This window comes from Dromaius novaehollandiae, chromosome 1 (assembly GCF_036370855.1).
Source record: "Dromaius novaehollandiae isolate bDroNov1 chromosome 1, bDroNov1.hap1, whole genome shotgun sequence".
NCBI classification, from domain to species: domain Eukaryota; kingdom Metazoa; phylum Chordata; class Aves; order Casuariiformes; family Dromaiidae; genus Dromaius; species Dromaius novaehollandiae.
The window spans coordinates 148159170-148181825 of record NC_088098.1 but is presented as its reverse complement, the minus strand read 5'-3'; the positions used below and the strand labels follow the sequence as shown (position 1 = coordinate 148181825).

The 22656-nt window shown below is 42.0% G+C and overlaps 1 protein-coding gene across 22 annotated transcripts in view; it reads left to right on the top strand.

Annotated features, from left to right (window-relative positions):
• Window positions 1-4226: 4226 nt before the first annotated feature.
• The window catches only part of INPP4A (inositol polyphosphate-4-phosphatase type I A), a 132472-nt gene continuing 114042 nt past the window's right edge, over window positions 4227-22656 (top strand). For 19 of the 22 annotated variants that reach the window (XM_064502213.1, XM_064502205.1, XM_064502167.1 and 16 more), the window contains exon 1: window positions 4227-4321. The gene's annotated coding sequence lies outside the window, so the exon portion shown is untranslated. The other 3 variants (XM_064502128.1, XM_064502079.1, XM_064502088.1) reach the window with 3 other exon arrangements.

Sequence of the window (22656 nt, the reverse complement as noted above, 5' to 3'; positions counted from 1 at the left end):
TTTCCTTTAAATAACTTTTTTATTGTGCAAATCCAGAACAAACTAGACCGCTATCTCCTTTTCATAAGACAAGCACTTGGTGAAATCATCCAGTCCTAAAAACGCAGCTGCAGAACATAGGCGATAAGCAGTATCTGTTGTTTAAACTTTTTCTTGGAAAACTTGGAAATACAGAACTGCAGATGTTTTGCTGATGTGATGAATTTACGTAAGTACTAGTGCTGCCTTAGCAGTTCACGTGTCGCCATTTAGAATAAATATACTTTTCTAAATATATATATGAATGAATAAAGTATTCATTGTGTACAGCTTAATAGCATGACAGTTTAATTTCCATCATAATCTGCAATTGGCAGATTAGTAACCAGAAACCATATGTTCCTTTCTCCTTTTCCTTTTTTTCCGAATGTGTATGCCAATTTCTGCTTTATCTGTCTCTGGCATAGGTTTGCTGCAGGCATCCTCGGAAATGTATCAAGCAATTTTATCTGTAAGCAGCCCACTCCACGATGACTTGGTTGACTATCTATAGGGAGAAAAATACTGTAAACGTGGAGAGCATCCTCCTGAGATGCACTGTGCTTCATTTTCACGATTACAGTAGGTGGATTAATAACATTCTTAAACACTGAAGGGAGAAGAAACAAAAAGATGAGCTTTTTAATAACTGTTTAATGATGTCGGGAACAGGTGATGTATTTCAAACATTAATGTATTAAAGTAAGCACTGAAATTATTTTTTACATTAAGCTGAGATTTTTCTGATAAAAGCTTACACGTACTGTGTTCTTTCTTTGCATATAGGTAATAATGGGCTGCAGTGACAAGAAAGGATATGATTTCTTAAAGATTTTTAGTAACGGGAAATGATATAAGTGAATCTGCATGACTTAGTGCAACAGGGTATCTAAAATGATTTTTGCAATATGGCTACTTTCTCTTAGTTTAGAAGGAGTTAAGGAGAAAACAGTAAATAAGTAACAAAATTGGGGGTGAGGAGTTAAATATAAACCTGATCTTTAATGATGGCTTTAGAAATTAGTTTATAATTCATAAATTCTGATAATAAGCTGTACCATTGTAAAATTGTATTCTTTTGTCCTTCATTGTTATGAAGGATGAGGAATAGATAATTTTTCTGTGAATCTATGCAGGCATTTTGAGGAGGATGTGTGAGGGCTGTTTTTTTTTGGGGTGGGGTGGGGTGGGTGTTGTTGTGTGTGTGTTTTTTTTGTTTTTTGTTTTTTTTTTTTTTTTCTCTTTCCCAGGGAGGGTCAGAAGCCTTTCTGATATGCAGGTGAAAGAGGTCTAATATTTCTTAGATACCTCTTGTCTCTGAGGTTTTTGATTCTATATTAGCCTTACCTCTTTAAAGGCTATAGCAGAATGGCTTTTGGAAATCTGGGTTGAGAAAATCAGTTACAGGTCATCTAGTCACTGGCAAGCTGAGGAAGATGAGGGTAAAGAGAAAGTATTCAGAGGGGACTGATCATCAGTTGTCTAAAATATTGTGTTGCTCATTATAAGTACAGCGATTACATAAAGCCCTTTATCAGCTGAGACTGGGCTGGACATCCAGTGGAGTGGCCCTGTCTTCTTGCTTTGTATTAGGAGTTAAGGTAAGAGAGTTTAACACCCTTCCTCTAGTCTAACCTCTGGTGTAGATCCTTACCTTTTTATGCTAGAGAAAAGCATTCTCTTGAAAATGACATAAGATATAACCTACACCTAATTTTGATAACATATTTCAAAAGTTAGTAATCCCTCTGTGAAAAATGTATGCCTTACTTGTGATTAGAATTTATTTGGCTTCAGCTTCCACTTATAAATGGAGATTGTTTCTGCAAAAGAGGTCAACAGAACGTTGTGTTTTCTTGCTGGGAATGCATTTAAAACTAAAAAAAAAAAAAAAAAAAAAAAAAAGTCTCTCAATATTCTTTTCGATTGACTTCCTAAAATCTTGTGCTGTCCTTATTTTTGTTAGTCCCCTCCCAACTCCTCAATGTCCTTTTAAGGAGTACTCTGCTATGGGGCTTACCTATGATGTTTATATGGGGGAGATCCCCTGCCTCTTCTTTCTGTATACCTTATTGATTGTCTGTTATGACCCTGATGCCCTGTTCAGAGTCAGTTTTTCAGTCTATTGTTTTCCCAGTATTCGAAGTATGGTTTTGTACGTATTCTTTTCTTGGATGTATAACCTGAGATATAGTTATTAAAAAAAAAAAAAAATCTTGTGAACAGTACACTTTATCAGGTGTTCTCAGATCTCTTACATGACAGCCCAGTCATTTTAGTTCATCATACTGACAGCTTTTGTTTTGTCTAGAAACATAGTCAGCAGTGAGCTTTTACATGCTTGCAGATCTTTGAGGAAAATGTTGAATAAGCTCAAGCCAAGCTGAGTAACAGTCCCAAGGCAGCTCTGTGGAAGTACCTCAGCTCAAACAAAACTCCCCTCTGACAGGTAGCTTTTGAGGTTTGTTAGTTCGGTATTCTTAATCAAACAAATCTGTAATCTTACAAAAAAATGAAAGTTACTCAAAAACCTATGTTCCTACCGTATCAGCTTTTCTATTTTGCCTTGGATAAGCAAGTCATCCCGTGTGTCCTCCTCCAACAGTGGTGCAACATGAGTACCTTTCCAGTCTCTTGGCATTTAGCGATATTTCAGCTTACTGATTATAAGTGAACATGGGTCATAAACACCATTCTTCTAGGACTCTTGGCTGGGAGTTGCTCAAGCCTGCTGTTTTTAGAAGGTCATCTTTTGGTTGATGATGATGAATATTGTCATTGGCTGCTGATAAGCTGAAATGTTTTGTGCTTTCTACCAGTCAAACTATTAAAATTTAAGGATGCTAGTGACACTGCATACCTTGCCAGAACAGGCTAGAGAGTGAGTTCTTCTTGCTGATGGTGTGCAGATTATGCAAATATTTTTATGAGAGGATGGCTTTAAGGCTTTATGGTAAGCAGAGAATTCCATTTTTTATCTCCCTTTTGTTTAAAATTGCATTTAAAAACACGGTGTTGTTCACTAGCCTGGTTCTAAACTATGACCAAAGATATATGTTAGAAAACACACGTATTTGACGAGGCATTGAAAATAAGCTTTCCTCTGTAAGTTCTTTCTCTGACTTTAAAACAGAGATGTTTGTGGATTAATCTTGTCTTCCAGCTAAAAATGGAGTTTCACCATTGACTGAGGTGGAAAAAAAAAAAGGAATTAAAAACTCAGGTTACATCTCCTCGCTTCTCCATCCAAATTCAGATTATATTAAGGGCTTGAGTTGACAGCTTCCTGCACCAACGAATGGCAACAGGCAAATTAAATCCTTACATTAGAGTTGTGTTGGGACTGACTCAACTTGTAGTTGGCAGCAATCCTCTGTGGATCGTGCCTAGTTGGCTGGAGGTATCCAGTCAAATGCGTCTCACTAATTCCCCACTTGAGCATGGTTCCTGCAGGCAGGAGCCCGTAGTGTGCCTCCCGGGCGCTCCCCCAAAGATGCCCTGTGAGCGGCACCTGGTCCCCTTTGCATTTGTGCATGGTATAAAAGCAATGGAAAGAGACAGAGGTGATTTGTGATCCCGTACGTTCTTTCCAATTATATTTAGCCCTGCGAGAACAGGTTAAATCCTGTGGTGGCCTACGGTGGCTTTGATAGCTGTGCCATTAATAAATGGAGCCAAGGCCCCGAGTGGTAGCGGTTTCAGCACCTCTAGCTGGTTGGTGTTGCTTGATAGGTGGTTCGAGCAGGGACATTAGGTAAGAGAAAAGGAAGTATGCCGGTGTTAAAAACAACAAAACAGCCCCCTTTTCCCCCAGCAGTCTGGATGACCTCCGATTTGGGAGGGTCGGGTGTTGAAACCGTCAATGCTGCGATGTTTTATTTCGTGAACCCCCCCCAGTTCCTGGATGCAGGTGGTAGTACGAGGATTACCCCTGCTTGCTCGCTGCTGGCTCCTGCAGCTGCCAAGCTCACCGGGGGGGGCAGCACGCGCTCGGGGCGCTGAAGCAGCGCGGCCCCGGCAAGGCCCCCCCGCGAGCGGGCTCCTCCTCGGCTCCCGGCGGGGGGCAGCGCCCGCTCCCCCGCGGGGCGCAGCGGCCCCGGCCCTGCCGCCTCCCCCGCGCCGGGCCGGGGGGCGGCGGGGCGCGCAGGGGCCGGGCCCAACGGCGGGAGGGGGGGAGCGGAGCGGGGCGGGGCCGCCTGGCCGGTGCCGTCACCAGCGGGCGGCCGCTGAGGGGGCGGCGCCGGGGCCGGGGCCGGCGGCTGCCGCGGGGCGCGGCGCGGCGCGGCGAGCCGGGGCTGCGGAGGTAAGGGGCGTCTGCCCGGCGCGCCGCCGCCGCCCTGCCTCTTCCCTCCTCCTCCTCCTCCGGCGGCGCTGCCCCGCCGCCGGCCCTGAGGAGGGGGCGCGGGGGGCGGGACGGCACCGCAAGGTGCGCCTCTGGGGCGAGGGGCGGCCGGCGGGGAGCGGTTGCGGCCGGGGCGCCGCGGACAGCTCCGTGCTGCGGCGCGGCGCGCGGGTGGGGGGGGGCGGGAGGGGGCGGTGCGGCGCGCGGGGGGCGGTTGGCCGTTGGGGCGACCGTTGGGCCGGGAGGGGACGGCGGGGAGCGCCGCATCCGCGCCTCCTCCTCTGCGCGGGGCGCGCGCCCGCCGCCCTCCCCGCATCCGCACCCGCGGGGGGGTTGGGGCAGCCCCCCATTTTGGGGTCGCGGCACCCGGCGTCGACTTCCTATGCCGCGGCGGGGGCCGTCGCGGTTCTTGTCATCCCCAGCACGCACCACTCGGGTTGGCAGTACGCATTTAGCCTCTGCTGGGGTTTATCTCGAGCATCTGCGCGGCCTTACGTGAGACACGCCAAGCTGTTGTGTGTAAATAAGTGCATACGAACAGCTGTGTTGGAAAAAACAACAGCAAAAAAGGATAATGGCTGGTTGCATGTTTCTTTGCATTCCTGTTTCCAGATGCTTGCGTTACAGGACCTGTGCTTTTCAGCGTTAGCCTAGACACCTGTATTTGCTGGTTTGTGTGATGCTGTCGCTCTGTAGAGCAGCAGACCAGCAGGCCCCTGGCCCTGGGAGATTTGCAGCGCGACTTGCTTGTAGTCGCAGTAGCGCTGTGACCCCAGGATGAAGCACTGTGGTCAGGGTGGTAGGTAGCACTGTGGCGTTCACACCCGCGTGCATTTGCACGCCAGACCAGCCGCATACGGAAATGCTTCCGTTTGCAGGATGCACTTTCCTGAGGTGGGATTGTCCGATGTTACTGGGAGGAGTTTGAAAAAGTGAAGATCAGAGTCTTCACTCATAATTGTTATCTGATTTTATGCGGTGCACCCGTGGTCCTCTGTGGGTTTCGTTTTTTTCTGCAGTGTTACTGTCACTCAGGAAACAGGAATTGAAGAGCAAAACTTAGTGTGCAGAGTTTGCATGGAAACTGATAAGACATTTAAGAACATTTAACCTCTATTACATTATTCCTGACAGCTTTTATGATTCCTTTCCCATGTAGAGAAGCCTTAAAAGGAAGAAGATTCTGTGTTTAGTTTGGTGCATATTTTAGATTTTTGCCCATTTATTATGTTAGAATATGGTTCTGGAATATAGTAGGAGTGTTTTACTGCATATGCAGTACTGATGCACCCTCACCCACTTCACATGACTTTCACGGAACAGTGTAGCAATGAAGTTGTAGCTTTGTCCTAATAGTATACATTCCCCCCCCTCCCCCCACAGAGTGAGCAAAATCAATTTACGCTAGTCAAAGCTCAGCATAAACTGCATATGCAGCATAACTGCGTATACGATAGGGGGGCTTGTGCCTGTGCAGTCAAGTACTTACATGTTGACTGTAGTTCTCCGTCTCTGCAGGCCAATATAATTCTGTCTGCAGAAGTCTGTAGTGTTGAGCTTTTCTATATTAGCAGTAAAGGTAGCCAGTAAGATTTCACAGTTTTGTTTTTTAAGTGACAGAAGCAGAGGCTCTTGTATGTTTGCATGCCCTCAAACTCTAATAAAAGTGAGATGAGTGTGCAAAACCCTGTTGTCTTGGAAACCAGATTATCTGTTTCCCCTTGAGAAACCACTGTATGCTAATGCTTGTTTCAAAAGCTCATGTTTTAAAAACTCATTATGAAGGTTTTCTGTGGTTGTGAAATTTTAATTCAATGGTCTGCCTTGCTCCTAGGAACTCAAAGGGTCCTCAGAGGGAATGCCGTGTCTTCCTGGTTCTTTCTGGACTCTCTCTGACAGTACTGATGTTAGGAGGGAGCAGATAGTGGTGGAGAAACATAATAAACCTTTTGCAAGAACTTGAAATCCAGTATTCTTAAATTTAAGTGTCCGGCACTTTCTAAGCTTTAAGGTGGACATGACCTCTTTGATTCAGCATTCCATATTGGCAGTACCAAGTTGTTAGCAAATTATCATTTCAGTGCTTTGCTTTCAAGTATCCATATCGAGGCTGTATGCATTTTTCTCAACACATTAGAGCTTTGCCTGTGACTTAAGTTATTTGTAATGAGCTAATTCTAACTTAATCTATAGTGGATGCTAGGATATAGGGACACATGAAGGAAAAAAGAAACCCACCAAAATGTGGCAAGGAGCCACATGATCTTCAGAGGGAATTTGGCTCTGTTACTGAAGACAGTAATGAAGCCACTTGAAAAACTTCTCTACTTTTGTCCCGCTTGCTGTCAGCTGAGACAGAAGGCATCAGCTCTCTCTCTCTGCTTGTTTTAAACATTCCTTGAGCTTTCAATAGAGTAAGTACCAACCAGGATAGTAGAATTTTTGGTCTGAAGGCCTCAGATATATCGAAGGTTTGACAGCCTCACCCATCTCTTAAACCTGGTCAAGTCTGGTCTGGTTGTACAGATATTGCATTAAATGGAAAGAGTTTACCTGTGGAATGAAATAAATGCTAGAAAAAAAGGGTGCTCCAGTTGTTATGCATTCTGGGCTCCTTAATCTTCATATTCTTATACTGGAACTGGGAAGGAATTAGAAAGGTTAAGGGTCCCTTTTCAGTTTGTTTCCTTGCTAGGGTGAATTCAGACTTCTAGTGATGTGCTTTTGTTACAGCAAATTTAAATGATCTAATTAGTATTACATAAGATGCACTTTTAAAATTTAAGCATACTTTTTGGACCCCTTTGTAGATTCCTTCAGTGGAAAGGCTTCTTCATTTCTTGCTTGGATGTTGCTTCTACCTGTAGTCCTTGAAGAGAGAGAGGAGATTGAATAATGTGGTAGAAAACTTGGTTCAGAGCTCTATCTCATGTGCTCTTTGCTTCTGCCTCTCACTTCCCTTCCTGTTTCTTTTTTGACAAGCTGAACTTCTTCCCTGTTGTAGGATTATCTACTTAACTCTTAAATGAACATCCTTTGCAGAAATACTGTTAGAAAATGTTGCTGGCCTTCGAAGAAGGAAGATTTGGGGTATATCTACCTCATCCACATCAGTAAAGCAGATAGGCATAACCTGAAATGTGTTTAAATCAGATGTATTGCTGTTTTGCCTAATATGATTAGCTCTTTACTGTAGACTACTCTTTAATGTAGATTCCTTTTGGTCTTCAGATACAAGGCAAAATTTTTCATCTGAATTTTTTTTGTCTTAACCTTTTCTGCTTCACAGCCATTTCCTGCTGTCACTGCTCTCTCTCCTTTACTTCCAGTGTTCTTCTCTTTGTAGCAGTTTACTTACTGTAAGGAAACCGTGGTCACAGATTGGCAGCAAGCTGTCCTGGGAGGCAAAAACAAAGAACAACTGGGAGCGAAGCAGGTTGAGAATGAAGCATGGTCCATGTGAAGTAAGGAAAATAAAAGGCATCTGTAAATAAAAGAGGTCACTGAGAGTGTGTGCCTGGGCTGCACAGGGGAGTGGTAGAATCATAGCTGGCTTTTGTAGTTTGTCTGGCATTGCGTGCATGAGATAACAGAAGGTAAACTCCCCACGTATTTACCTGGCGGTTATCAGGGCGCTTTCCTTATTTCAGAAGCTAGGGCTAATTACCTTGCGTCAGCCAGCACAGATGCACACTGTGCTTCTGTTCACTTCCATTGCACCAGCCACTTTACCGTCTCTCACAGAGCAAAGGGTGGTGCCAGTTCTGCAGAGATATGTTAGCACTTCTTCAAAAGAACATTTGAAGCTACAGTAGAGTAAAAGTATGTTGGGAAGATGATGTCCCCGGTCGTTTATACTTGCACGAAGTGTGAATTTCTTGAATTTATGATGTTTTTACCAAATACGCAATGAATAACAAGTAGGAACGTTAGAGTACCAAGTACATCCCAACTTAGTTAAAACAATGTTGATGACACATAGGCGTAATGTAGTTTTCCTCCTAATCTTTAGGCAAGTTGAGACCTTGATTTTAGGAGAGGGAGATTTCCTTTTAAAATTTTTTGTGTGGCTTGTGAATTCATTGCAAAGGATTTCTCTGCAGCTGAGGCTTGTGAATACGTGTCTGTGTTCACTAGAAGTACTCATTTCATACAGCAGTGAGATACTGTTAAGAACTTGCATGAAATCAGCAGCATGTATTAAAGAAGACATTGATAACTCCTGACTTGTTCACCTGTATGCCTAGTCCACTCGTGAGGATATGTCCCCTGTGACTTTCCTGTATTTCTCATGAAGGCCTGCATCTTGTTCATGCCTTACTGCTCTGTCATGCTAACAGAGAGGCGTGTTGTGTGAGAGGTGATGTTCCCTAAATGTTGCCCTGTTCTTCCAGTTTATTGCAAACATTTTGTGGAGGAGACAACTGAGCAGGGTGAAAGGGAGTAGCATGGGAAAGCGGGGATCTAAATATAGAGGGGGAAAGTGAAGGAAGAAGAGAGAAAAGGATATGAGAGTAGATGGTCCATACAGGAAGGAGGAGAGAATGTGACAGAAAAATATGTCCAGTATTTTCCTGGCCTGTGTTGTGGAGTGTTTCTCAGTGGAGCGCTTTGAAGTTGTAGTTGTTGCCAGCAGAGAAGGAGTTCTGCACCTGTAGCTGGGCTCTCCAACTCTGGCCAGCAGGGCTGACCTTGGAGAGAGCACAAAGCAGGGACCAGACTTCAGCACTGGTCTTCTCTGGCAGATGGATCTTGAATATGGGAAGTAAGTGGGGCTGTGCCACTGTGAACGCGAATGTGGGGACAGAGGCCTGGTACAGGGTTTGTACGTTGCAAACTCACGCTGCTAGATGAGATGCCTTAGAACAGCTGGGGAGCATCATTTGCTCTCACAAACGCAGCTTTTTTTTCTTCTTTGCTGAAGAAAATAATACATTTTGTATTGTTTTGTAACCTATGTAAACATTTATAAGAATAATTATTCTTTCTACCAGTTCATGTTGATATGACTAATTATGGGAAGTGCATATGCAAAGACATTGCAAATCTTTGGAAACAGCACATCTCAGTTACATGGGGCAGTTTGTAGCTAGCTACCCGACCTGCAGTGCAGTAAACTCTCACAGAATTCTGCAAGTAAGAACGGTGCTTTCTGCGCACTCACAAATGGCTCTGCCTTTTCTACAGGGCAAAGAAGTCCATACTAACTTTATGCTTGAATAGTTGTTTTGCCTGTTTGCACCCTACCCTGTCAGTGAGTTTCCTGTAACTTTTTTCTAGCTACAGGGGCATGTATAAGCAAAATAAAGTGTGCTTAGAAAGAATGTGGTGCCTGGGATTTCTCTTTGCGATGAGTAGGACAAGTCTCTAGGGTAGAATGTAGAGATTATGGCAGCGGTGGAGGTACAGAAGATAGCAGGTTTGCTGAGAATTTGTTCTTCCACTCTTTCTTTGTTGTTAAATCTTTTGCGATGGGGAAAGTACAATGCTTGCTTCCTGCTAGGGTTGGCTTTTAGGTCTTTCTGTAATTCACATTTGTATTTATTTCAAGCATTAACCCTTGGCAGTCTGAAGTTTGGATTCAGGCTTTAGAAGAGTTTTCTTGAGACCTGTCCAGTCTTTGATGAGAGATATATAACAAGACTTCAGAATCAAAAAATAGCTTTGTATTAGATGTCTCAAAAATACTTGCCTGCCTTGGAGCCCTCCCTTTTCTTTTTCTGGCTCTTTCTTTACATTTTCTCAGTGACGACCTGTATTGAAGGAAAAATCTTAGTTTGCTAAGCCTCCAATTTTTCATAGTATTCTTTCAAAACAAAAGCCCTGAAATAGTGATTTTTTTTCAGTGATGCTCAAAATAAAGTACTTAATGACAGAACTCTGAAGATTTTTTTTTCCTTACCTTCCTGAATTTCTCTGTGCATCTTGCTGCCCATGCATCTTGTCTTGACACTGACAGTTCTTTTGATCCCATAGCTACTTTCTATATTCGCTAAGCTGGAAATTACTGCCTCCCACAGCAGAGCAGGTGGAACGAAACGTTTGCCTGCACTTCAGCAACTTCAGCGCAAAGTTCAGCGGCTTAATTTAAACTGGTGGTTTGACATTTCTGAAGAGTGTTCACGTGATCTGGTCCATTGACTTTGCTTGGGAGGCACTAAACGTTAGCAACAGGGTGATAATATGTTAAATCACCAGAGCTGCTTGCCAAGCTCAATGTGCCATTTTTCTGTTATATTTTTACCACTGAGTGATAAGTATTAATGCAGTTAGTTCTGCTAGCAGTTCTCAGAATATCATGATTTATTTAACACTACAGCATTTGTTTAAAAAAAAAAAAAAAAAAAGAAAAAGGCTTCTGTATATTCCCGTGGAAAATGCTATGTATAAAATATAAAATATGGGATGGGTCTTCCTGTCCAAGGCCAGAAGTCTCTAGAGGATCTCTCAGGTGCTCTTTGAGTATGGATGTCATCTGCACAAGAGAATTTTATCATGGATGTTTTATCTCTTTCAGTTTGTGTGGGTCACTTTACGTTCACAGTTGTACAGTGTCATATGGGCAGATATAGCAACAATTAATATAATAAACAGTCATATCAATAGAAAACTCATGTTTGTCTAGCCATGTTTAATAGTCAACATTGCAGCTGGAAACCAGGAGTTAGTGTCGTGTGACACAGCTCCTTATGGACTTGCAAATTTGTTCTGCTCTCCTATCATGTATTTCTAAAAACACTGAATATGGTCCTGGAGATTTCCTGGTGTTCATAAGGAGAGAGTTTTGCTTTTGATCCCAAAGTGCGGGTAGACTGTCTATCATAATTTCTGAGATCAGGTGAACATGTTCAGCAGTGTTGGTTCCATGCTGAACGGAAGGCGATGCTGCATCACACAAACAAGACAGTAGAGATGTGGAGACAACATTTTAAACCCTAGACAACCTATGCTGCTTGCAAAATGTCTGTAATTAAAAGAACAATCCATCTGATCACAGTTTGACGTTGTGGGCTTCAGTTATGCTGTTAGTTAGATGCTCTGCTTTTCTTTGTTGTGTTTAGTGCACAAGAATGGCCTAATCTGGGGGTGGGCTGAAGTTCTGCTGTAAAGTACATTGTTGAGTTCAACAGCTTTATTTGTCGCAGAAATTGAAAGATGTTCAGTGAGCAAGACAGGTGATTGAAGGGAGAGGAGAAGATTGTCTTGTGATAGAGAGCTGCATCCTTTCAGAGGTCTGGGATGTACCCCTACCACCTGCCACAGTTCCCATGTGGTCCAGGGCAGGTCTTTCAAAACTGTCCTTTTGCCATTGGTCAGTACAGTGTTTCTCGGTTCTGGGGTGCCTGATTTAAGATCTTTTTTTATTTTCAGTTTTACAAAGTGCTAAGCCCTCACAGCTATTTGTGTGTGTATTATGTAAAGTGCTGTGTACTTCAAAATTTGGACACCCAAAGTTAGTTGATACTTTATTCTCTCGGCCCAGCAAGTCTGGTTCTCCCTTTAACGCCATGTCTAGTGTCTCTCCCATTCCCTCAGCAGGCTCCCAGGCTCCTTACCCAACCTTAGGTTGCCTCTCTCAGCTCCCTCTATGCTCCTTGCCAGTGCCTTTGCCCAGCCAATACCTGTCTGTTCCCCAGCTCTTTATTGCAGTGCTTTCTCCCAGCCACGTAATTCCTGACCTTATTGCTAGCCCCAGACCTCCGTCATGGTCTTCGGCCACCTTCATGTTTTTAACCCAACTTTGCCAATATCACTCTTCAAATCTCTTACTCCTTCCCCTACTCCTTTGGTCTGGCCATTTTCTCCTTGCTTTTGAATTTGATGTTTCGCTCTTCCTTCCGTAGGCTTGTCCTAGAAATGCAGGTTCCCCTGGCCCTGTCCAGTGCGTTTGCAGTTTGGTCGGCTCTGGAAACCCAGAGTGCTCAAAGTAATTGTTTGGCATCTTTGGAGATTTTAGTTGTTAGCAAATCTCTGCTGAATCTGTGTTAACTGTGACTTTTAAAGATTTAGGAGAGAAAGGACGGATTGCCAGATTTCTTTTTCTTTAATTTATGCAAAACATATTTTTCCTTTAGCCTTTATTCTGGGCAGTAGCTGAACTGTTTTAGCTGAAATTAATGATTTTTTTTTTTTCAGTCAGCCTGAGACAAACACTCAGCATGAAAAATTTTGGGGCACACACATTGGGAAAAGCTGAGCAACTGAAGACAGCAGTCTTTTTAAGAAGTGGTGTTGAGCAGTTACAGTGATTACCAGTTCCACCTCCTGATATCTCCTCTTTTGCTGAAGGTTAAGGAAGTGCTTTACAAACTCTTCATTCTCTTCATATGAACCAGTATATCTCAGCTATTGTGCAGTAATGCAGCAGCATAATATTGGCATGTAATGGCATATAAGTGATGGCATGTAGATGAATTGTCCAAAAGAAAGCAAGGTAAATTTTAGGTAGCAAGAAACTGTTTCTAGTGCAAACAGACAAAGACTTTTCTACTGCTCCCCTTTTGATAAGAGTGATAGAAATGTTGAAGTGCATCTTTGCTTTGCCACATACCAAAACTCTTCTCACTGTTTCTTCTCCTCAAGCAATTCAGTGTTCCCAAACAACTGGGAAGAAGGATTTGTTAAGCACTAACTCAAAATATATGGGTGCCGCCATAGAAGCTGTCTGCAGTACTTAGTCTTTCTCTCATCAAATAATGAATAGACTTCATCTTACCAAGTTTGTGAGACTTGAGAGGACTACATATGTTCTGATTTCATGGTGAGTTCAGATTAAATCTCTTCTACACTACATTTCTTTTGGCAATAAGGTATCAGCCAAGAATGGTTATTTTTGTCAGTTAGTTTGACCCAATATAGCCATCTATATTTTAGTAAAATTATCACTTCCCAAGAAATATCAGTAAAAATTGTATTTCTGCTAATATTACAAAGGGTTACTGTAGCAGTGCCCCAGGCACAAGCTTCCAGCAGGAGATTCAAGTTTTTTGCTTCGCTTTGTGTTAGAGGTGGATATGGAACAAGTCGCATTAATTCTCCATCAGGCTGTCACGTAGGTTTCTATCTCTGTTTGTGACTTCTGTGTCAAGGTGTCTGAAATATTCTGTACTTAATATATTAATGGTAGGTTACAACTCTGTGTTCTCAGGAGGCTTTCTGGCCGGGAGCAAGCAATCTGTTACGACCAGAAGGATGTGTCTTGTTTATGTGCTCTGTAAAAAGACAGCACAGCAAAATACAGTCAGTGAGGAAATAGACATGAAAGCTCCTGCAGTGAATGAGTCTGCAATGAGAATTCTGGAGGTTTATGCTGTACTGAACTTGGAGAATGTTTCAAATTGAATGTGTAATTAATATATTGAATGAGTATGCCTTCATAAAATACTTTGCAATTTTGTTGTATAGCATAAGTAGCCCAGTTACAGTAAAGTTGCACAAGTCCAGGTGCTGTCAGAATTGGGAACTTTAGCACCCTGCAGGCTTGGATGTGAAGTGAGCAATGATATTAAAATCTGCTAGATCAAATGAGCATGCTACTAAAAATAAGCTGGTAGGATGTAAAGAAAGCCATTAGAAGTCATCACGGGCTCTGTGTTGGCTTTCTGCACAAGTAGGGAATTGTGCTGCTTTTCGGTGGGTGCGCAACACCTGTTACCTCCCACCAGGATGATATTGTCCTGGGAGAAGAGCTGCTGCTGGAGTGGAGGTTTCTGCTCTGCTGTGTAGGAGCTGTTCAGCGATTAAACTAGCTGCGAGGTACAGGGAGCCTTTGAGAGCTGCCCTAAAAGCGTGGCTCTCCAGTCCTAGCAGAAAGCAGGTTCCTGGGGAGACAAGCAGTGGGGGACTAATTGGGAGGCTTTGATTGTGCATCAGCTTTCTTCTAGTGAGGTTTCCCTTCCCAGAAACAGCAATGAAAACTTTTAGAGTTTTGTTACGTTAATGTCATGTCCCACGTAGCCAGGGGTATTAGATGTCTCAGGGGCTGAAAACTGGGCATATGAATACAAATTCTTTACTTCCATGCCTTTCTTTTTCCCTCCTGTTGACGTGAAGTGACATAAGCACGGTTTTCCTCAGCTCCCCTTACCTCAGAGTTAATGTATATACTGCAACTCAGAAAGTAACATGTTCTTACTCTTGGAACAGCAGAGCACTGTTGTGTTGCCATCTTTCTGTAGCAGTCCCGAGTTACTCTGAACATTTTGCATCTAGCTTTCAAACGTTTAAAATGCCCGGAACATGTTTGCAACTGGGGTATCTGCTGTTGGGTGAAAAAAGCAAGAAACAAAACAGTCCCCTCTGCCAAAATGTGTGTGACAAGGATAGTTCACCCCAGAAGGAGTTAACATTAGAACCTATCTTCCTTTCTGTGCTGTATCTGACAGGTAGGGGCTGGAGAGAGAAATGATGGCTCTCTTTTCTGATGCAGAATCTCTTTTCTGATACTTCTGCAAGGATGCTCCTGGTAGCTTTCAGTCTGAGTGTGCAAATGTATTTTGCTGTACACGAACCCTTTTCCTCTCCCATTTCTTACTTCTTGCTCTGAAAATTTGCATTTGGGATAGGCACCCAGGATGAGTTTTAAGTGTGAGGGTGATAGAAGGGGGAAGGGAAACAGCTCTGTGAAACTGCCTGGAGAGTCCTGTGAAAGGTTCTTTTTGGAGGAAACATGGTCCTCTTGTCCCAGGTAAAGTCAAGTCATGTGTAATTCCCCCTTGAAAAAAAGGAGGTTGTAAGGCCTGACTTTTACCTGCAGCAGTTGAAAAAGTTTCAGGGAATGTATGTGGCAGTACTACTATCAATGTTAGGCATTTGAAAATCACAGGAAGCCTTCCAAATCATGAGGGTTTTAGAAATAATCCTTGTTGTATACTTTCATATTTGTCTTCTAGTTTTGGGTGGCCCCCAATCTTGATAGCCTGTGCACAACTATATTGAGTAAAATAGCATTCTGCATGGTCATCTCATACTCTTGCTAAAAGCCCTCATGGCTTTTCTGTGGCTGTGAGTGGTTTTGAAGAAATAACATGTGTCTTGCAGGCTTTACAAATTGACTTGAAGTCATGTTTCCAAGCTCTATGTTGTGCCCTCACAGTGGTTTTGAGAATGGGCAAAAACTACCTTTAGTTGAGCTCCTAAATACGTGTGGATTTGTGTAATTGTATATAGCTCATTGTCTTAGGGATTCACTGTGCAAAATTATGCACAGGATGTTAATTTAAACTCTGATGCTGACAACAATGTCTGTCTGTATTGCATCTACCTGGGACTTTTCGAAAGTGAAGAATGAGCGAAGTACAAACAAGTCCAAGCTTTGTGGTATTTCTGCAGCAGAACAACATAAGGAACTAGAGTGTCTCTGCACTGGATGTTTTGACCCTGATGCTTCATGGGAAACATTAAAATTTGTAGGCAGCTCTGTGCTCCTCACTGTCATGACGAGGGCAATCTGAGAGGAACGTGGCCAGAGCACGATGTACTCTGGTAACTTCCAGCTGGGACCTGCTACTGAGGTTGATAAATTAGAGCTCTCAAATGGCTGGTCTAACTTAAACTGTGAGGTTTAAGGTTTGGAGGAATCATGAAGTGATAAAAATTGATCTTTGTCCTTTTCTGGGTTTGTTGTTTACCAACTGGGTTGGGGAAGGAGGAGCCCATGAAGGCATATGTATCTAGAGTGAGTAATGTTTGGTGGCAGTGGAAGGGGGAGAGCTTTCGATTCTTCTTAAAAGTGTCAAGCAATTTGGGGATGAAAGAGAAAATATAAGTGCTAACCTCCAGAACTAGAAGGAAATGGAGATTTCCTTTTTCTTTCCTTTTTTTTTTTTTTTTTTTTTTTTTTTTTTTTTTTTTTTTTGGTGTGTGATCTCTTTCTCCTGAACACTGCGGTTATGCTTACAGATTAGGAATGGTCTAGAATTGGGTCCATTTGAAACAATGAAGCCATGCAGGTGGAAAGAGAGACATCCAAAGAGAAGGGTATTCTCACAGCACAAGTTGAGAGGTCTGAGCTCTCTGTGAAAGTATGAGTGGGTTAGGAAAAGGAAAGCCATGCATATGAGCTCTACACAAACAGGCTTAGAAAGATCTTGAAATTAAATTGTGGAGCAGATAGGGCAATATCATTTATCTGTCATTATTTTTAGGATGTTGTAGGTGGGAAGGAGCTAATGAAAGATCTTCTAGAATTATGGTGCTATGAGGGCATAACTCGCAGAACTGCAAGAAGCAAGACATTAAAAACAGAAGAAAGGAAAGAAAAAACAAGGAAGTGGAACTGTGAACTGAGAGGGAACTTTGGTAGTACTGGATTAACAGAATTAGCAATCAGAAAGTAAAAGCATCCAGATGTCTAAAAATTGGGAGATTTACATTTCTCAGAATGAAAATGAAAGGGGAAGCAGCCCTCAGCAGAATGAATTTTCAAAACACTACACTAGTGCTTGAAGGGAGTACCTTCAAGGCACTGCGTGAATTAGTATGGTATAGAGGCAATGTAAAATTTCTAACTGGTAAGAATTTGCTTCACTTTCAGAATCAGCCTCCTAAAGCATAATAGGAAAAAAGAAAACACCAAAGCGAAACATGAGGTTACTACACTGACTTCTGCAGACACCTAAATCAAAGGAAGCTATTAATTGCACTTAATACATTTAGAAATAATATTTCACTCTGCAAAGCTGTCCTAAAATATTCTCTTGAATGCATTATTTTTAGTATGATAATTGCTAATAGAAAAACTTCTTTAATGGTTACCCTGTGGGCAAAGACAAATAGGCAAATTTAATTAACTTGCAGAGAAGAAGAAATATGAGTTAAAATCATGGTTCCTTAAGTGACTATTAAGTGACTATTTCTTCAACAAGCCATTAAAACCAAGGGAATTAGTAGTTAACCTGTTACTGGTAACCTGCAATCGTGATTTCATCTTTCCCATTTCCATGAGCCCTGAGATATATACCTATTTCTTCTGTCTCCATCCAAATGAACAGCTTTTTATTTCTCAGCAAATATTTGGGTAGGTATTTTCTAAGGTGACACTCTTGTGGCTTTTGTGTGTTGAAGTAGGAAATTCAATGCATTACTAAAATGTTGGCTTGTACTTCTGTCAGGTAGCTCTGAATGCCACGGCACATTGTATGGAAAGAGGTTTTTTTGTATCCTACTGAATCAAAAGAATGGGCTAACATCCCACTGGTAAGAAACAACTCTGTCCTCCTCCAAACTGAACAGCACGACACTTGGTTCCTGTTGCAGGCACAGCCTCTTCTGTCTAAAGTGCTGCTCCCTGTCCTGCCTAAGTGTAAGCCTTTTGAGTCAGTGAATTGCCAGTCAGCCCCTCCCCATCCAGTCACCTGCATCTGTGTTAACTTTTGAAGAGCTGTTGCACCCTTTTACAAGGTGAGCAGCTGTGTGTTATAGTGTTTAAATGCATTATGCAGATAAGTAAGTATAGGGAAAACAGTTTTTTAAGTGGGGTTGCTTTGTAATAGAGTTTATTTGTGTGAGGTTATTGTTTGCAGAGCAGGAATGAGATGATACAATGATGCAGGATTCCTGCTGCAATACATGTGGTGGTTTCCTGTTGCTGCAATACGTATGGCTGGAAGTAATCTGGATGTAAGACCTGTTTTTCTCCTAGTTAGGTGACATTTTGCACAGGGCTGAAAGCAGGAGCCGTGAGCAAGGCAATGGAGAGATGTATGAGGACTTTGTACCTGGAGGCTGAAAAGGAGTAAGATAAAGCTGCATGTTTCCTTTTTATGGTTGGGTAGTTTTGTTGTTTCTACATGTTTTGGGGTATCCATTTGAATAATATCAAGTAACATTTAGTGAAGATTTCTGGGAGAAAGAGCGTGAGAGAAAGACCATGCCTGTATGTGTATATGGTGCGTGCCCATGTTTGCCAGAAGAGCAGCATGGATGATAACCTGTCTCTTCTCTCAGCAGCCCAGCCAACACCATTTTCCATGTTGCCTCTTGGTCCCGTGTCCTGCTGTTGTCCCTCAGATTCCACACAAAAACCCTCTGCCTTCCAGGTCCTGTTCAGACCTCATATTCCCGCTCGGTGTGCTTCGGATGCTCGAACGTCCTTTCCCAGTGACCTCCATTTCTGTCACCTTCAAATTTGAAAGTGATGTTTCAGTACTGCTGCATGTGAATGACAATGCACATATTGATCCTTTATTCTTATGCAACATTTGGTACAGTATTTTATGCCAGAAGGGGTGGAAGTGAGGGAAGGATTTAAACCCAGAAAGTCACAGAGAAATGTCACTGGCGGAGTGACAAGTAGTGTGGAAATCCTTGAAATGACGTGGATGATGAGCAAAGTTTCTAAGATGAGTAGTAAGGGACTGCGCTCCTCTCTAGCGAACAGGAGGAGCTTGGAGCTGGACTGGGACGTGCGTGATGTCTCCACGAAGACAATTTTTACTGGAAAACATGGGGGTTTGGGGGTGAAGAGAGAAGCGTGCAACACTTTGGAAGGCTTTGGAGATGTGCTGCTGTCATTTTTTCTCACTGTCAGGCTGACTGGCCTACTTCCCTCTGAAAAGCATTTGCTAACAAAACTGGGATACAGATCCTCCAAACGAAGGCATAGCTTCATATAGCAGCAGTCGACTCTACCTGTCAGAGTTGGATTTTCTCTTTTCTGGCTGCCTGAATCTGAAATCTGTTGTTTGGCAGTGGTTCAACTTCCCAGGCTCTAACTGAATTTCAATATTCAGAGCACTAGATGTTTGCTTTTAGATAGAAAAGGAGACAAGTTCTCAAGTGAGGAGTCAAAGAAAATCTGCTGCTGTCTGCTCCTTTACATTGCTGATACCGCGGCTTTTGCTATGGCACTCTTATATAGCTTGCTTCCATTAGTTGTTGCCAGAAAAATGGTGTGAAGCAAAGTAAGTTTGCCCTGTTGTTGGAGCGCTGATTTTGGGCAAAGTTGAAATGAAAGAGGAAGTTTGGTGGGGGGGGGGGAACATTCTTGCAGTTTGATAACGCATTTAAATAATTATTATATTAAGATGTGGAATGTACCAAAATCAGTTGCCTGTATTTTTAATGTCTTGAGTTTTAATTTGATATTAGCATAAAAATATTAACATGTTTAGAAAATGTGAATGCAGCACTTGAGACAGCATTGCACAAAGTTTATATTTTTAATGCTGGAGCTTTAGTCTTTCTAGAAAAGGATATTTGCATAATGATACTCTGTTGGATCTAACCATCTCCTATACCCACCTCCTTTTCCATCCACAGTTCAAATGGCTGGCTGGAGATAAATTCTTTGGATACAGCAGCATGAAATTTTGTGGATGGTCACCAGTCTTAATACATATGAAGCTGTCATCACAGTTTTCTAAACAGCACCAGGAATGCTGAATTATATTTTTGATATTGCTAAATCTCTTTAATTAGTCTTGACTGACAAATGATGGCGTGAGGCCCAGATTAGTAATGGTGTGTCAGTGAGTAATCTGCACTGATGGTCTAGATCTGGTTGTAACAGATACTTTTTACAGACACAAAAGGGCCAGTGCAGGACAGAACGGGAGCTATCATGGCATAATTTAGGTAGAGCTCTCTTTAGGTTCTTGTGCACGTACAAGAAGAAACTTCTCACCTAATTTCCTCCCTGCAGCATGTTTATGGCCAGGATCTAGAACAGCATGCTCTCTGCTGAAACAGGCATTTACAGCTCGGTACTAGATACGTTTTTCTCCTGGTGCATTGGCAGTTTAAGAGTTACAAGACTGGAGCTGAGTGGAGAAATGTGGTCTTCCTTGACATTCAAGTGGGATACTGCTGCACCTAACGCCAGCTGAATAAGGCAGCCTGGGTCCCCGGGGGAGCATGCAGCGGGCCTGGGCAGTGGGCACACGTACATCGTAGTTGTGCGGGTCGGCATTGGGGCTCTCGGGGCTCCCCAGTTTCTCTCGCTGCTGGGAGCAGGAGGGGAAGGGGAAAGGAGGGCGCTGCTAGTGTGTTGAGACTATCTGGGACGCTGCGTGCTCTCTTTGACTGGGGAGCCCCAATCAAAATGGTCATTCGGAAGGTCTTTTCTTTTTTCTTTTTTTAACTAAACATGCATGGGAATTTTCCATTGTAGCAGGCTTTCCTGCCACCTCTGCTGCAATCCAGCTCTCCCCTTGACAGCCCTAAGGTATTTGTGAATGTCATTTTTTTTGCTGAAGCTTTGCACTGCTGAGAGGTTGTGCTTTGACAGCTCTGAAGAATTAAGTCTTAAACAAATAGTGTGTAAAGTTTGAGCAGCAGCAGCATATTTTCCTTCACCCTGCAGGCCTTGAACTGGAAGGCCTGTTTTTAATGAAAAAAGACGCCTACAGAGAAAAAGACCTCTTTGTTTAGATCACCTTGGTTTCATACAAACATTGAAAAGATCATTTTCAAAGCTCCTGTCCAGAAATGTTTCTTAAACTTACAAGCTCAACTGAGCAAAGTGGTTTTACTTTTTTCCTTAATTCAGACCAGCAGCTTGCTTTAAAGAACATGAAGCACTTGTCTTCTCCTTGGATTTAACGTTTCTGCTTTTAAAGGAGTCTATTTCTGCTCGACGCTTAAACAAGAAACAGGAAACTGAAATGTAGTGTAGTGTTTAATCCCATTTGAAAACATTTGCGTGAAAAAATTCTGCACATTCTTCTGGGCATATATTCTAGTTGTAATAAAAAAGGATATAATAAGCTTTACTTTTTAGTGGGAACGCACATCACTAATTACTATCCTTGCATTTTGCCAGGAAACTCTGCATAGTGATCACTTTTATATACGCAGACATATATTTTCTAGGATTTTTTCATTAACATTTCACTCTACAAATAGCTAACAAACTTGTTAGAACCACAGTTTTACATTTATATGCCAAAGTTTCAGTATCTATAACTGTGACATCATACACTTCCTAAATTCTTTAGAAATCGTAGATTCTAGATTTTGGAGAAAACTTTTCTCAACTAAAATTATAGTAAAGCTTGAACTCTAATTGGTGACATAGGTATTAACAATTCTATTTTCTAAATGAGCACATACCACCAATAAATGAAAATTCAGCGTTATCTTGCCTCTGCTAGAGTAGTAAAAGTCATCTATTTAGTAAAACTCTGTAAAATCACTTCTCATTAAAGTACAATGTTGTGGGCAATAGAAATACTTAAAGATCTCAAGCTGGAAAGAATCTTTTCTTTGTCTCCACGCCTTTTTCCCCAAAGCAGGTGTAGTAAGCTTTGTATGTTGGTTTTCACTTCTCTCAATATATAACTTTAAAATAAACCAGCCAACAACATCCAGCAGCCTTTAACAACATAGCATGATTAAAATAGATTTTCTCAGTAAATAGATTTTCTCAGTAGTAATGACCAACAAAGCAAATACGGGAGGTACTTATTTCTATTTTGTGAAGAAAATATTTGTTTGGAGAGATTTCTTTTCATGATTTAAGCTATCACTTTCACCAATATTTTCAGAACTTTATATTTGTTTTTCAATGTCTGTGGTTGCAGATTTTCTTTGACTTTAAAGTTAGTGAAAAAATATTCAAGAGAATCAGCAATAGGTTTGAAGAAGAATGTACTTCTTGAGTTCATGTAAAAGTACATTTCGGCAAGATATTTTTGTGTTTGGAATGTTTTCTTGGTGAAAAGCAAACTGTTAGAGGTCAAGCATGGGACAACAGCATCTGTAGGCTGGTCAAATTCCTTGTTGTTTTCTTCTGATTGATTGTGAATTAAATAGAAGACGACAAAGAGAATGTTTATATTCTTATGTCTAATTAATAGATAGCAATGTCTACTGCATCTAATGATGGTGTTTACACAATGTAAACATACGTTCTGTCTTTCTCTGGGTTTGACACAGTTCTATCTTTTTGTGTGTTTTTATTTTGGTATACTGTAAAACTTCTGACCTCGTTTCAGATGGTAAATTGGTGTCTGTCATTCTCTTTTTTTCCCCAGATATTTCTAAATTAAATGTATTGCATGATGTATCTTTTTTTTTCTTTCTTCCTTCCCTCCCTTTTTAAGTAAAGAAAACAAATCCCACAAAACTCATTGGATATTTTTGGTTTCCCACATCTATTTTTGGCTGCTTGCATCATGGGGGGAAAAATGTGACAAGGCTCACTAGGCTATATATATCTGTTGACTGGTGAGAGCTGTACTCATTTTCAAACATCTCAGGTGGAAGTATACACACAGATACCATAGTAGTTGTTCAGGCTTTGGGGTGTTTTTGTTGATTTGTTAGTACAAGTCATCACCTGCATTTGAATTTGC